Here is a 13,488-nt window from a genome sequence, read left to right on the forward strand (position 1 = left end):
TTTCAATACAAATCATTAGAGTATTCCCAGAATCACATTGCTACAAAATCATGAGGAGTGGTACGATCACGCCTTCGCCTTGCCACGGTCTCCTGAAGAACCTGAAAAACATTAACCACAACTGTAAGCCCGAAAGCTTAGTGAGATACCCCCAAAATACCAACCACGTATACGCCCTTCCAGGCTATGACCTTCCGGTCCAAAACATATAAAACATACATAACATAACAGAACATAGAACAGCCATGCATATCGGGTCTACTGTGTGACTGGTCCGCCGTATCGGGCCTTCAGTCCACCGAATCCATCCTCCAGGTCTAGTCATGTCCTTCGAGTCTACAGTGGGGTTGGTCCGCCCGCATCGGGCCTTCAACCCACCTGGTCCACTCTCTGAGTCTACAGTGTGACTGGTCCGCCCGCATCGGGCCTTCAGTCGGCCTGGTCCACTCTCCGAGCCTCGGCACGTCTGGTCCGCCCTCGTAGGGCCTACAGCCTATCCGGACCGCTCGCTGGGCCTTCGGAACAACCGGTCCGCCCTGGGTATCTTGGCCTACAGCACACAGTAGGACCCGCCTCAACCCTTCTCTAGTCCAAACAACCATGTGCACAAAACATACAATCATATAACAGTCATAGTCAACAAACCGAGCAAGCAGATCACATAGCATATCATTACCCTAACCGGGTTACCGACCTAACCGGTCACTAGCATAGCATCACTCTGTATATCGGGAAACTGACCTTAACAAGGTCTCCTAGCATGTACCATCCTAGCTACCAGGATGCAGACACATCAAACAATAACATAATAACCATATCCAAATCTCAATCCAATAAAGGGCCGGCCTTGGTGCCTTAGACCCTGTTGATATAGTGAGGATAACTCACCTCGAAACTGTCGGCTGAAAGGATAAGATCCCGCTGCTCCGAACTCTAACACGAATTCCTCCACTGAACATCAAAACATACAACTCAATAAATACCCTTAATTACCAAAATACCCCTAGAAGACAACTGGTCAACCTTGGACAAGTCAAAGTCAACCCCTGATTGACCCTACTCGCCGAGTCAACCCGATGACTCGCCGAGTCCATATGCTCAGAACTTCCCTCAATTAGCGACCCAACTCGCCGAGTCACCCCAAGACTCGTCGAGTCCAACAACTCAGAGTCCACTCGCAGCCAACTCACTGAGTCATCCCTTGACTCACCGATTCATCGACTCAACCAGAAATATTGGGACTTCCTCGACAAGACTCGCTGAGTCCAAATGGACTCATCGAGTCCAAGGCCATCTTCAACCTACTCGCCGAGTTGTTCTTCCAACTCGTCGAGTTCCAGGCCATCTTCAAGCAACTCGTCGAGTCCACCCATGTGACTCGTCGAGTACCACCGGTCTGAATCCATACAGAAGCATCTCAGGCCATGCAATTGATCCAAAACATAGATCCAACCTCCTACAATCCATCCATCATGTAAAGTGGCAAACTTTACGTGAATCTAAGGAGATCTAAGCCTTATTCACCTTAGAACCAAGGTTTGGGACATGGTGGCTTCACTAAGCACTCAAACACAGGAACTTTAATGCACTCTAGGCCTTCAATATTCCAGATCTGAGGTAGCAACCTCAGATCTAACCTCCAAACTCCAAAACATTCCAAGATATACTCCCCACAAACCCGAAAATGATGAAACTAGGAAGATACAGCCCAAGAACAAAAGTGTTACCTCCAAAAGATGCCTCAATAGCAACCAAACTCGAATCCAAGCAAAGCCCTTTGATCCAAGCCACTTCTCCTTCAAGATCTCTTCAAACAACACCTCTCCAAGCTCTAATTTGCTCAATAATGGGACTCTCCACGAATTTAGGGTTTCTGGAACTCAAGGGGGGAATAAGGGAGGCTGTGGAGGGGTATAATGCTCTTTATATAGGGCTCAACCCCAAAAATTAGGGTTTTCTCCATACAGCACCTACTCGCCGAGTCCATCTTTGGACTCGCCGAGTAGGCCACTTGACACGCGACTTTTCGAGCGCGGCGAATTCGATACAGTTTTGTAAATCCGAAATAGAATGAAAATTAGCCAACGAGGTCTAAATGAGAGTTGAAGATCTAATTAATAGGAACTCAACAGTAAAAAGACAGACAAAAATGGAGCTCGTATGCGAAAGTTATGGACGAAGCTTAGTCCCTACTTTTCGAGCGCGGCGAATTCGATACAGTTTTGTAAATCCGAGATAGAATGAGAATTAGCTAACGAGGTTTAAACGAAAGTTGAAGATCTCATTAATAGGATCTCAACGGTAAAAAGACAGACAAAAACGGAGCTCGTATGCAAAAGTTACGGACGAAGCTTAGAGGCTACTTTACTATAAAACTCCTATAAATACAAGGGTGAACTCCTCATATTTTCTTCACACCATAAGCCTCTCTTTCTCTCTCTAACTTCTCTCTAGCCTCCCTAAACCCCTCCCAAGCCTACGGAACCTCCCTATCACGAGAAGAAAGCCCCGGAGCGCCCGACGGCTCCGAGAAGAAACGCTTTCGGCTCGGAAACGCTGCTCCAACGAAGCCCGGTTTTTAATAAAAACCCATTGTAAGTGAGTTATGCCTATACTATATTTAATATAGCTTTTATTTAATTATAGTAACATTATTAGGACCTTAAAATAATTATTTGGGCTATTATTATGAGTTATATTGAGTGTTATTTAACGCTTATATAATAGTAATAATAGCTAGACTATTAATTAGTCGTGGTTAACGTTAAAAACTAAACCCTAGTGGTATTGATACTAGGTTTTGTCGAGGAAAATTGTTTTGAGATAACGAAGTGCTGTCTGAGTTCGGAATCACCACCTAATCAGGTGAGTGCATAGTCTCTTTCATCTTACACATAGATATGAAGTATTTAATATAAACTACGTGCTATGTGTGCATATTATCTTAATACTTGCTGTCTATGTTGGATGAACGTTTTATACATGTTTTAAAGGATTTAAACTGTATACGTATTTTATATATACGAATATGTGGGGTATGATGATGGGTAGATAGATGATGAGAGATAGAAGATGATGTGAGTATACATTGGCAGCTATAGACTTAGTGCCTATGGGACAAACACCGGTAGCTATGGACTTAGTACATGTCAGACGTTGGTAGCTATGGATTTAGTACCTGTTAGAAATTGGTAGCTATGGACTTAGTACCTATTAGTTAGACGCTGGTAGCTATGGATTTAGTACCTGTAGGAATTGGTAGCTATGGACTTAGTACCTGTTGAACGCTGGTAGCTATGGATTTAGTACCCGATGAGTAGGATATAGCAGCTATGGAATTAGTGTTTTACGAACTAACATCGGCAGCTATGGATTTAGTGCCAGTCCTATAACCCTGGAAGTAAGGGACTTCAGAATAAACAAATGCATGATAGATGACTCTTAGGTTAAATCCTTAAGAGTAAAGAAGATAACGGGGATGGGTAATGGGGTTAATTGTTTGATGATTAAACATAACAATTATATTATTGTGGGTTGAAAACCCTATGTACTCACCAGGTTTCCCAACCTGACCCACTCAGTTTATGTATATCACAGGTGTTGATATGAAGTCACTTTACACTGAGAGATTTAAAGAGATGTAGATCACTAGTGTAAATAAATGTAAGTTCTGTTTATGCTTATGTTTCTGTATTAACGATGACATCCCAAACGTTTTAAGATGAATAAAAATACGTTTCTTCGAAAATGTTTTAATAACGTATTTATCGTGTTTTTCTGGGAACAAATTCTGCAACCTTTTTATAAAATGAACTACTCTGATTTTTATAAAGCATAAACAAAATCGGTCTTTTTTGCCCGTGATTTTGGGGATGTCACAGTTGGTATCAGAGCATTAGTTTAAGCGAACTAGGAATATGGATTTATTTCTAGACTTAAACTTAGAATGCTAAGCGATGATTGTCAGGTGTGAGCACTAGCTTATTTTAGGAATGATGCCTAAATTGCTTTTATGTGCTAAATGCTTTGTGCATGATATGTTGTTATTTGTTCGGATCTATGGTCTGTTGCCGACCGGATCTGGAAGCCTTATATGTTTAGGATTCTAAGCGTTTAACTACGATATTAGAACTAGCATACAAATGTTTCGGGGTGATAAGGATGATTTAAGACATCAATCCTAAATTAAGATCTAGATTCACCTTATTCGGTGTATAGATCAAGATGGCAAGAACCCGTAGCGGAAACGTAAATGCAAATGGGAACAGGAACCAACCCCCAGTGGTTCAGCAAATACCTGTTGTAGAAGAAGTTGTGCCTGATCCAGTCACCATGGCTGGAGTTCAAGCCATGATTCGGGCTATGTTGGCTGAACAAAGGGAAGAAATGAGACAAATGTTGAATAGGGACGAACCTACCGTACATGTTGAACCGACAGAGCCAGTTCCCGAGCAATCAGAGGAAGGGAACTACAGCCGCCAAGTGAGTCAAGTAGGGACTCAAGGTGAGCAAAGGGATGGCCCTGAAGGGAGAAACAACAAGGATGGGTGGATATACAAGAATTTCTTGGGTGCGAAACCCCCTAGTCTCTCAGGAAGCCCGAAGCCGGTTGAGATTATGGATTGGATCTCTGAGATGGAGATGGTGTTTGAGAGTTGCAGCTGTAATGAGAAACAGAAGACGGTCTTCACAGTAAGACAACTGAAAGCTGGAGTCTTGAGCTGGTGGAAGCTATTGGCAGATACGATGCCACGAGGAGAAGCCTTAAGGATGTCGTGGGAAGAGTTTTTGGAGCAGTTGAAAATGCAGTACTGCTCGGAGGTAGATCTGATAGACCTAAACAACGAGTTTCAGAACCTGAAGAAAGGGAAGATGAGTATTGACGAGTATGCCACCGCATTCACCGAAAGGATGAAGCTATTCCCCTACTTGGTGCCTACTTAACTCTCCAAGATTGATAGGTTTGCTAACGGACTGCCCATTGACTTTGGCCCAATGGTCAAAATGGCAACTACTTTGAAAGCAGTTGTTAGGGCAGCTAAGAACGTAGAGGCCCAGATAAGAGAAAAAGGTCTAGAAAAAGATAAGGTAGGAGAGAAGCGGAAGTTTGAAGGATCTTCAAGGCCGAACAAGGAAAGCAAATTCTCAAAGCTTGGAGGAGCAGATGGAGGTGAAGCAAGATGGTGTGATAGATGCAAGAAGAAGCATGGTGGAAAGTGCAACGAAAAAGTGACTTGTTACAAGTGTGGGAGGACTGGTCACTATTCCAAAGACTGCACGCATAATGACAAAGTATGTTACAGATGTGGAGGCAAGGGGCATATGTCCAGAGACTGCCCAAGGAAAAATAAAGCAGCAAGACCAGAAATGCCACCAAGGCCGAGGGCATTTCACATGATCCTTGACGAGGCAGAGAACCATGCAAGGAATCAAGAATGAGGACTTCTTACCCGAAGATCGGATTATGCAGTAGCCATACTTTCGTACGATGTAGCCTAGTAGAGGCATAGTCTAGGGTGAACTTGAACACCTATGTAATAGTTTCGAGAAATAATGAAATCTTCGTTTTGTTATCTGGTGTGTGAAATTGTTGTGTGATTTGCTGCATGGTGACTTGGGAAACTGCGAGACGATACTTGGGATGAGTATGAGTAGGTGTGAATGGTAGTAGAGGCCTATACTACCGGAAGCACAGGACTCACACTTGGATCAGGGAAAGTCACAAGGATTACCAAGAAGCTAGTAACTGATTCTGTTTTTTTTTTCAAGTATGTCATTACCATCGTTTCGATAATGACTAAAAAGATTGTTAATTTCCGACCCTAGTGGTCGTACCGAATTGAGTCCGACTACGATGAGTATGTTGCGTGGTTCAGGGAACCAAGTTCGATGTAGCGTCCGAGAAAAACCAAACAATTGAAATCAAAGCGATCAATAAAAGTATCGCGTTCGTTGTTAAAGAAGTTGGTAGCCAGAAACGCTACATGTTAAAGTGTGATTATATCACATTAGAACATGAAGGAAGGCATAGTCTATTTTAGAATTTAACTCTAAGAGACCTAAGTCTAAACGTGCATCACATGATGATAGGTCATAATTTGAAGTCTAGCCTGAGGTAGAGAGCAGGTGCACGATCGAGTACTGCTTACAGTCAATGAGTCTAAGAGATAGACTTGAAGGAATATAGAAGTTATAATTATTACCTAGGATGAAGAGATGACGTATGGAGTCATTATACGAGCCCTGTTTCGTTGATGATTCCGGGACGTAATCATCCTAAGGGGGAGATAATTGTAACGCCCGTAGATCCGGGCAAGTCAATTTAGAGGCAATATGGGTCGAAAATGACTTTTCGGCAAAAGATTATTTAGAATAAATAATTTTAACCAAGTTATATTATATGTCACAAGGTTTCCGTACATATAAAGAACGCCGAAATCTGAGTTATAACGAAGAAGTTATGGCCCGTCGAAGTTTTACGGCAAAACCGGCACGGCACCGGGAAGCGTAAAAAGTGAATTTATGATAGAAGACTTTTTAGCCTTAGTTATCTAAACCAAAGTCGTAGAGTATGTTAAAATGAGAAAATCCGTAAAAAGAACGCCCAAATCTGACTTCGTATGAGGAAGTTATGATTTTTCAAAGTTTCAGCTTAGTAGTGTACAGCCCAAAACTCGAATTTTAGTTCGAGCGGTTTTTGTCTTACGCGACCTAAATGAGAGTTAAAGATCTCAATAATAGGAACTCAACAGTAAAAAGATGGACGAAAACGGAGTTCGTATGAAAGAGTTACGAATTCTTCGCGGTCATTTAACCGTCTAAACGCCTCATACTGTTAAATTTATGATCGGTCGAGAATTAGCTGACGGAGCCAAAATGAAAGTTGTAGATATTATTTTTACCTACGTATGGATATAAAGAACGTCGAAAACGGAGATAGTATGAGATAGATATAGACGAAGCTTAGTCGCTACTTTTCGAGCGCGGCGAATTCGATACAGTTTTGTAAATCCGAAATAGAATGAGAATTAGCCAACGAGGTCTAAATGAGAGTTGAAGATTTAATTAATAGGAACTCAACGGTAAAAAGACAGACAAAAATGGAGCTCGTATGCGAAAGTTATGGACGAAGCTTAGTCCCTACTTTTCGAGCGCGGCGAATTCGATACAGTTTTGTAAATCCGAGATAGAATGAGAATTAGCTAACGAGGTCTAAACGAAAGTTGAAGATCTCATTAATAGGATCTCAACGGTAAAAAGACAGACAAAAACGGAGCTCGTATGCAAAAGTTACGGACGAAGCTTAGAGGCTACTTTACTATAAAACTCCTATAAATACAAGGGTGAACTCCTCATATTTTCTTCACACCATAAGCCTCTCTTTCTCTCTCTAACTTCTCTCTAGCCTCCCTAAACCCCTCCCAAGTCTACGGAACCTCCCTATCACGAGAAGAAAGCCCCGGAGCGCCCGACGGCTCCGAGAAGAAAAGCTTTCGGCTCGGAAACGCTGCTCCAACGAAGCCCGGTTTTTAATAAAAACCCATTGTAAGTGAGTTATGCCTATACTATATTTAATATAGCTTTTATTTAATTATAGTAACATTATTAGGACCTTAAAATAATTATTTGGGCTATTATTATGAGTTATATTGAGTGTTATTTAACGCTTATATAATAGTAATAATAGCTAGACTATTAATTAGTCGTGGTTAACGTTAAAAACTAAACCCTAGTGGTATTGATACTAGGTTTTGTCGAGGAAAATTGTTTTGAGATAACGAAGTGCTGTCTGAGTTCGGAATCACCACCTAATCAGGTGAGTGCATAGTCTCTTTCATCTTACACATAGATATGAAGTATTTAATATAAACTACGTGCTATGTGTGCATATTATCTTAATACTTGCTGTCTATGTTGGATGAACGTTTTATACATGTTTTAAAGGATTTAAACTGTATACGTATTTTATATATACGAATATGTGGGGTATGATGATGGGTAGATAGATGATGAGAGATAGAAGATGATGTGAGTATACATTGGCAGCTATAGACTTAGTGCCTATGGGACAAACACCGGTAGCTATGGACTTAGTACATGTCAGACGTTGGTAGCTATGGATTTAGTACCTGTTAGAAATTGGTAGCTATGGACTTAGTACCTATTAGTTAGACGCTGGTAGCTATGGATTTAGTACCTGTAGGAATTGGTAGCTATGGACTTAGTACCTGTTGAACGCTGGTAGCTATGGATTTAGTACCCGATGAGTAGGATATAGCAGCTATGGAATTAGTGTTTTACGAACTAACATCGGCAGCTATGGATTTAGTGCCAGTCCTATAACCCTGGAAGTAAGGGACTTCAGAATAAACAAATGCATGATAGATGACTCTTAGGTTAAATCCTTAAGAGTAAAGAAGATAACGGGGATGGGTAATGGGGTTAATTGTTTGATGATTAAACATAACAATTATATTATTGTGGGTTGAAAACCCTATGTACTCACCAGGTTTCCCAACCTGACCCACTCAGTTTATGTATATCACAGGTGTTGATATGAAGTCACTTTACACTGAGAGATTTAAAGAGATGTAGATCACTAGTGTAAATAAATGTAAGTTCTGTTTATGCTTATGTTTCTGTATTAACGATGACATCCCAAACGTTTTAAGATGAATAAAAATACGTTTCTTCGAAAATGTTTTAATAACGTATTTATCGTGTTTTTCTGGGAACAAATTCTGCAACCTTTTTATAAAATGAACTACTCTGATTTTTATAAAGCATAAACAAAATCGGTCTTTTTTGCCCGTGATTTTGGGGATGTCACATAAACAAACAATTTTTCAAATAAAACGACAACCAAATTAACAATTTTGCAAGTTATACGACAACTTATACGACAAACACAAACAATTTCTAACAATATATATACAACAAATTTTCAACTTATACAAATGCTATACTTATAAAACAAATATATATACAAACGACTATTTTGCACATACTATAATTTAACTATTTTTCACTTTATATAAACAATTATACGATAACATATACAAGTTTTCAGGTTATACAACAACTAAACAAACAACAAAAATAACAAATTGTAAACATTATCTACGCACTCTCTACTTGTACATTCAAACAAACACTAACAAAATACCATTTAAGCTTCAAGTATACTAAAGAAATATTAAAACTATCAAAATACAACAAAATTACCATTTTTTAACACTAAATAATACAATAAATGATAACAAAAAAAAAGCTTAAACATTTAAAGAGTTAAAATCTAACCATATTCGCCGGATTGTTGACATAATCCTCCATTTTCTTCAAAAACTAGCCAAAATCACGAAAAAAACCCAAAGATAGAGAGAGTTAGAGAGAGTTTTTGTGTAGAGAAGGGTGAAAAATGGAGAAAAAAAAACGTTTATATAGTGAAATAATGGGGATTTCGCAGATAGGGTACCAATTTCGCAGATGGCATGCTGATTTTGAATATGGGGCATTTCCATCTGCGAAATCGTTGGCTATTTTTGTAATTTCGATATTTTTTGGCTATTTTTGTAATGTAATTAGTGTAAATGGCTATTTTTTTCATTTTCTCTAATATTTATAATTAATTTTCTCTTTATCCTCCAAACTTATCACTCAATGAAGATCAACTTAAGAACTTAACTTTGTTCGAGATAGAACAAGTTTTACTAAGGAACAACTCCACTCTCAAAAATTATAAAAACATGCCTATCACAAATGTAGATTACGTTTCTTCTTCAAACAATTGACTTATCACCGAGGAGCTAGATTATGACATTCCTGTTTTGAAGACTGAGTTTGATCGTATGTTTCTTGTATTGACAAATAAGCAGCGTCACATTTTCCTTGATATCATGGGTGTAGTTAAAGAAAATAAAGGAGGTGACTTCTTTGTTTATGGTTATGGTGAGACTGGTAAAACTTTTTTATGAAAGACAATATCTGCAGCTATTAAATGTGATGGTCATATTGTTTTAAATGTTGCTTCAAGTGGGATTGCTTCATTATTATTTCTTGGATGTAGAACAGCACACTATAATTCCATTTGAACTAACAGAGGATTCTATTTGTAAAATAAGTCGAGAAAGGGACTTGAGTGATGGGTCGTTTCGGTGCTCCACAGTCACGAGCATGATGCCCTATGTTTAGGCAATTGCAACATTGCATCTCATGGCAAGTCCCATGATGATGGAAACTACATTTATCACACTTAGAGAGTTTTCCCTCATATGGCCTGCTCGGTACGGGAACGGAAGGGGTTTCCACTTGCTGCTGTTGTATAGCCAGCTTTTGGGCTCTCTTGCGTTCCTTCCGGGCTTGACGCTTTCGTTTCTTGTTCTCTGCTTTCTGGCTTTGCGAGCCTATGACTGTTACTGTTTGGTGACTTCCTGGATGGATATCACGATTGGGAACTTCATTCCCATCAGCAGTATCGACTGTGCTGCTAGCGCTACGGTGCGTAATGACCGCGGTTACGGTAGCCACTACAGCAGCTGTTAATGTCGTTTGAAAGGTAGCAGCGTCCATCGAAAAAGTAGAGGTCTCGTTGCTTGGCTGGTTGTTTCCGGATGACGACATGATTCTGTAATACGAAAGATAAGGATTTGTGAGCGACTTTGGTTGACCCTGATGTACTTAGATTGTTCATGTAAAGAGTAGAAGTATGTTCTCGAAAGTTGGACCTACATCCCCATGATGCAGTCCTAGTCACGGGTGGAAGTAAGTTCGTAGAATGGTCTCAAGATGTTTGTCGTTCGAGCTGAGGTATCGTGAGTTGGTGAATAACAAGATCCAACCACTGAAAGAGACTTGGAAGTGTCTCCGGAGATAAATCGCTATAGTCTAATGATTTGACTAAAGCATGATTCAGATAGACTCTTATGAATGAATGACAAGAGTACTTGAATGAAGAATGACACAGAAGTTAGCCGGCTGTCAATATCTGTGATATTCATGATGTAAAGATTCTGGAAAATGACCTTGGAAAGGTCTTACATCATATCCACTAAGGATAGTTCCTGACAGCATAAATACCTGACTAAAGTACTTACGGTACAAGATAATTTCATAGAAAATGCCACATCGGGCATAGACAGAAAACACGATTCCTTTTTATAAGGAAAAATTAAAGTAACGGGTCTACTACTGTAATCTGATGTAGGGTTGTCCTGCCTTGAATCTCATTTCGGGCCACTCTGCGGACCAAGATTGGCAAGACTACATCTGCTAAGCCCTCATTGCTCCAGTCGTAAAAGCTTCGGTCGCCATAAAATAGCATAGATTGATCTTATCCTTGGCTCCTCTTTTCCAAGCATTCCCCTCACTCAGAGGGGGTCGGGCCATGAAAAGTCAGACGAGGGTTAGGAAATGGGAAAGGGAGCTGCTCGGGGTAGGTTTTCAAACTCTGGTTCAGAGTTAGCATCAGACGAAAGGTCTTCATCATAACCAACCAGCTATGACTTCATTCGGAAGATACTGGTTGTCAAGGGGATGGAGTCCAGTTATGATTTCTATGCGAGAATTTAGGGTAAGAGAATAATTATTAGACAAACTATCTAGATAATTATTTAGAAAATCTTCATTAGTTACATCGCTATTAGTGAAGTGCATACCAGCTATGTGTAATCTAAACAAGATAGACCGTCTAATAAGTGACCTTAATTCCAAATTCACACAGAATAGGGGTAAGGCCAAATTATCACTGATTCTAAGTCTATAACATCCTAATTACATGTAGCCTTAGTGTATCCACTTAGCAACTATCAACTTAGTAATGAAGATCCCGTTTTAATTCTCAAGTATAAATTACTTATAGTAACACCAAATACACCTATAGTATTTGAATTTTAATGTTGTTCTATTGTTCTCATTGTGGTAGGGTTGGTAAGATTTTAGCATTGTTGCAACCACACACTTAAACTTAGGCACATGCTAGTCAACCCTCGGATAATATAGGTGATCAGGCTATATCTTCCCAGTTTTGACCATATCTCTCTAAGCCCACTTGTGTTGTCCAACAATCGTAATTCTTTTGTACTATCCTAGTGACACTGATTTTAGTATGAATGCAGCACGTATACCTACTTAAAAATTTTACTATTTAAAGTATAAACTCTTGGTCAGAGTATTTTTAATCCCTTATGTATTTATAGTTAGTATATCTTTTATGGGTTGATATACTTAATTCACTATAAACAATGCTCTGATACCAATCTGTCACACCCCAAAACCAGGAACGGCGGAAACGTTCTGGGGCGGAGGACGTCATGTATAATATCAACAACAATGTAAAGTAGTAAACAAGCAACAACATCACCCATTGCATTAATAATATAATTATTATACAAATGTGTTCTGTCAAATTTTGATAAACACTAAAGCATAAATCAAAATGAAAGATAAGTCTTGAACAAGCTCCATCTTCCTTTCTCCTTGCATCGGTACTTGTCTATGATGACCTGAGGATACAAGTAATTTTGAAAGTGAGTATCAGCTTTAAAGCTGGTGAGATCATAAGTATTTAGTGTCTTAATTTGTATGTGGGAAAATGTAAGTATATGTACTTAAAAGTATTGAAAGTGTATATGAACTGTAAGTGTTTGAAAAACCCTAGAATCCCTATGATTCCTATTAATAACAAAAGGAGTCTTCTACCAAGACCTAACTGTTTTGAATGTAGTCTTCTACCAAGACCTAACTGTTCTGAATGTAGTCTTCTACCAAGACCTAACTGTTCTGAATGTGTGTGTCTCTTGTAAGAGGATGTATTTTCCAAAGTATAACTATCATTATTCAAAAATATAGTTTGTACAATAATGTTTAAGTGAGGTTATCACTAAAAATATGTAATGGAAAATCAATGTAGTACTATGGTGTAGTGTCCAACTACAACCGTACTTATTACCTTAAATCTAGGGTAATACTTCCAAGTACTGTAGTATTTAATAAAAATAACTACATCGGTACTCAACTGCCTTATTTGAGGGATAAGGTATAATGTGATGTCTAGATCCCAGACTATACGTTCCCCTATCAAAGGGATTTTGGGACCTACCCACGACCCCTGCATGAACGCAAGCCGTGAGCATCCACATTACCGAATGATCATGTATACTCGATATAACTATCACAATTGTGGTGTGATTCATCAGTATAGTTAGATCCTGAACTGGTTCCGTGCTATAGCACCTAATGACGTCTGTTCTATGTATATGTAAGTGTGATCATGTAATTGTACTCAAGTAAGAGCGATCATGTAATAGTACAGTAGTGTACTGTAATGTTCTACGTGTGCTAGCTGTAATGTGTGTTCTCTCTATCTAGCAAGTATAGTAATGTAATCATTCTAGTATAGTTGTATATGTTCTCGTCCTAGTATAGCTGTATATGTAATGTACTGAAAAGTTCTAGAAAGTATTGACTCATGAATGAACTGACTCATTGAAT

The sequence above is a fragment of the Lactuca saligna genome, chromosome 4 (genome assembly GCF_052625555.1).
Source record: "Lactuca saligna cultivar CGN05327 chromosome 4, ASM5262555v1, whole genome shotgun sequence".
Taxonomy (NCBI): Eukaryota; Viridiplantae; Streptophyta; class Magnoliopsida; order Asterales; family Asteraceae; genus Lactuca; species Lactuca saligna.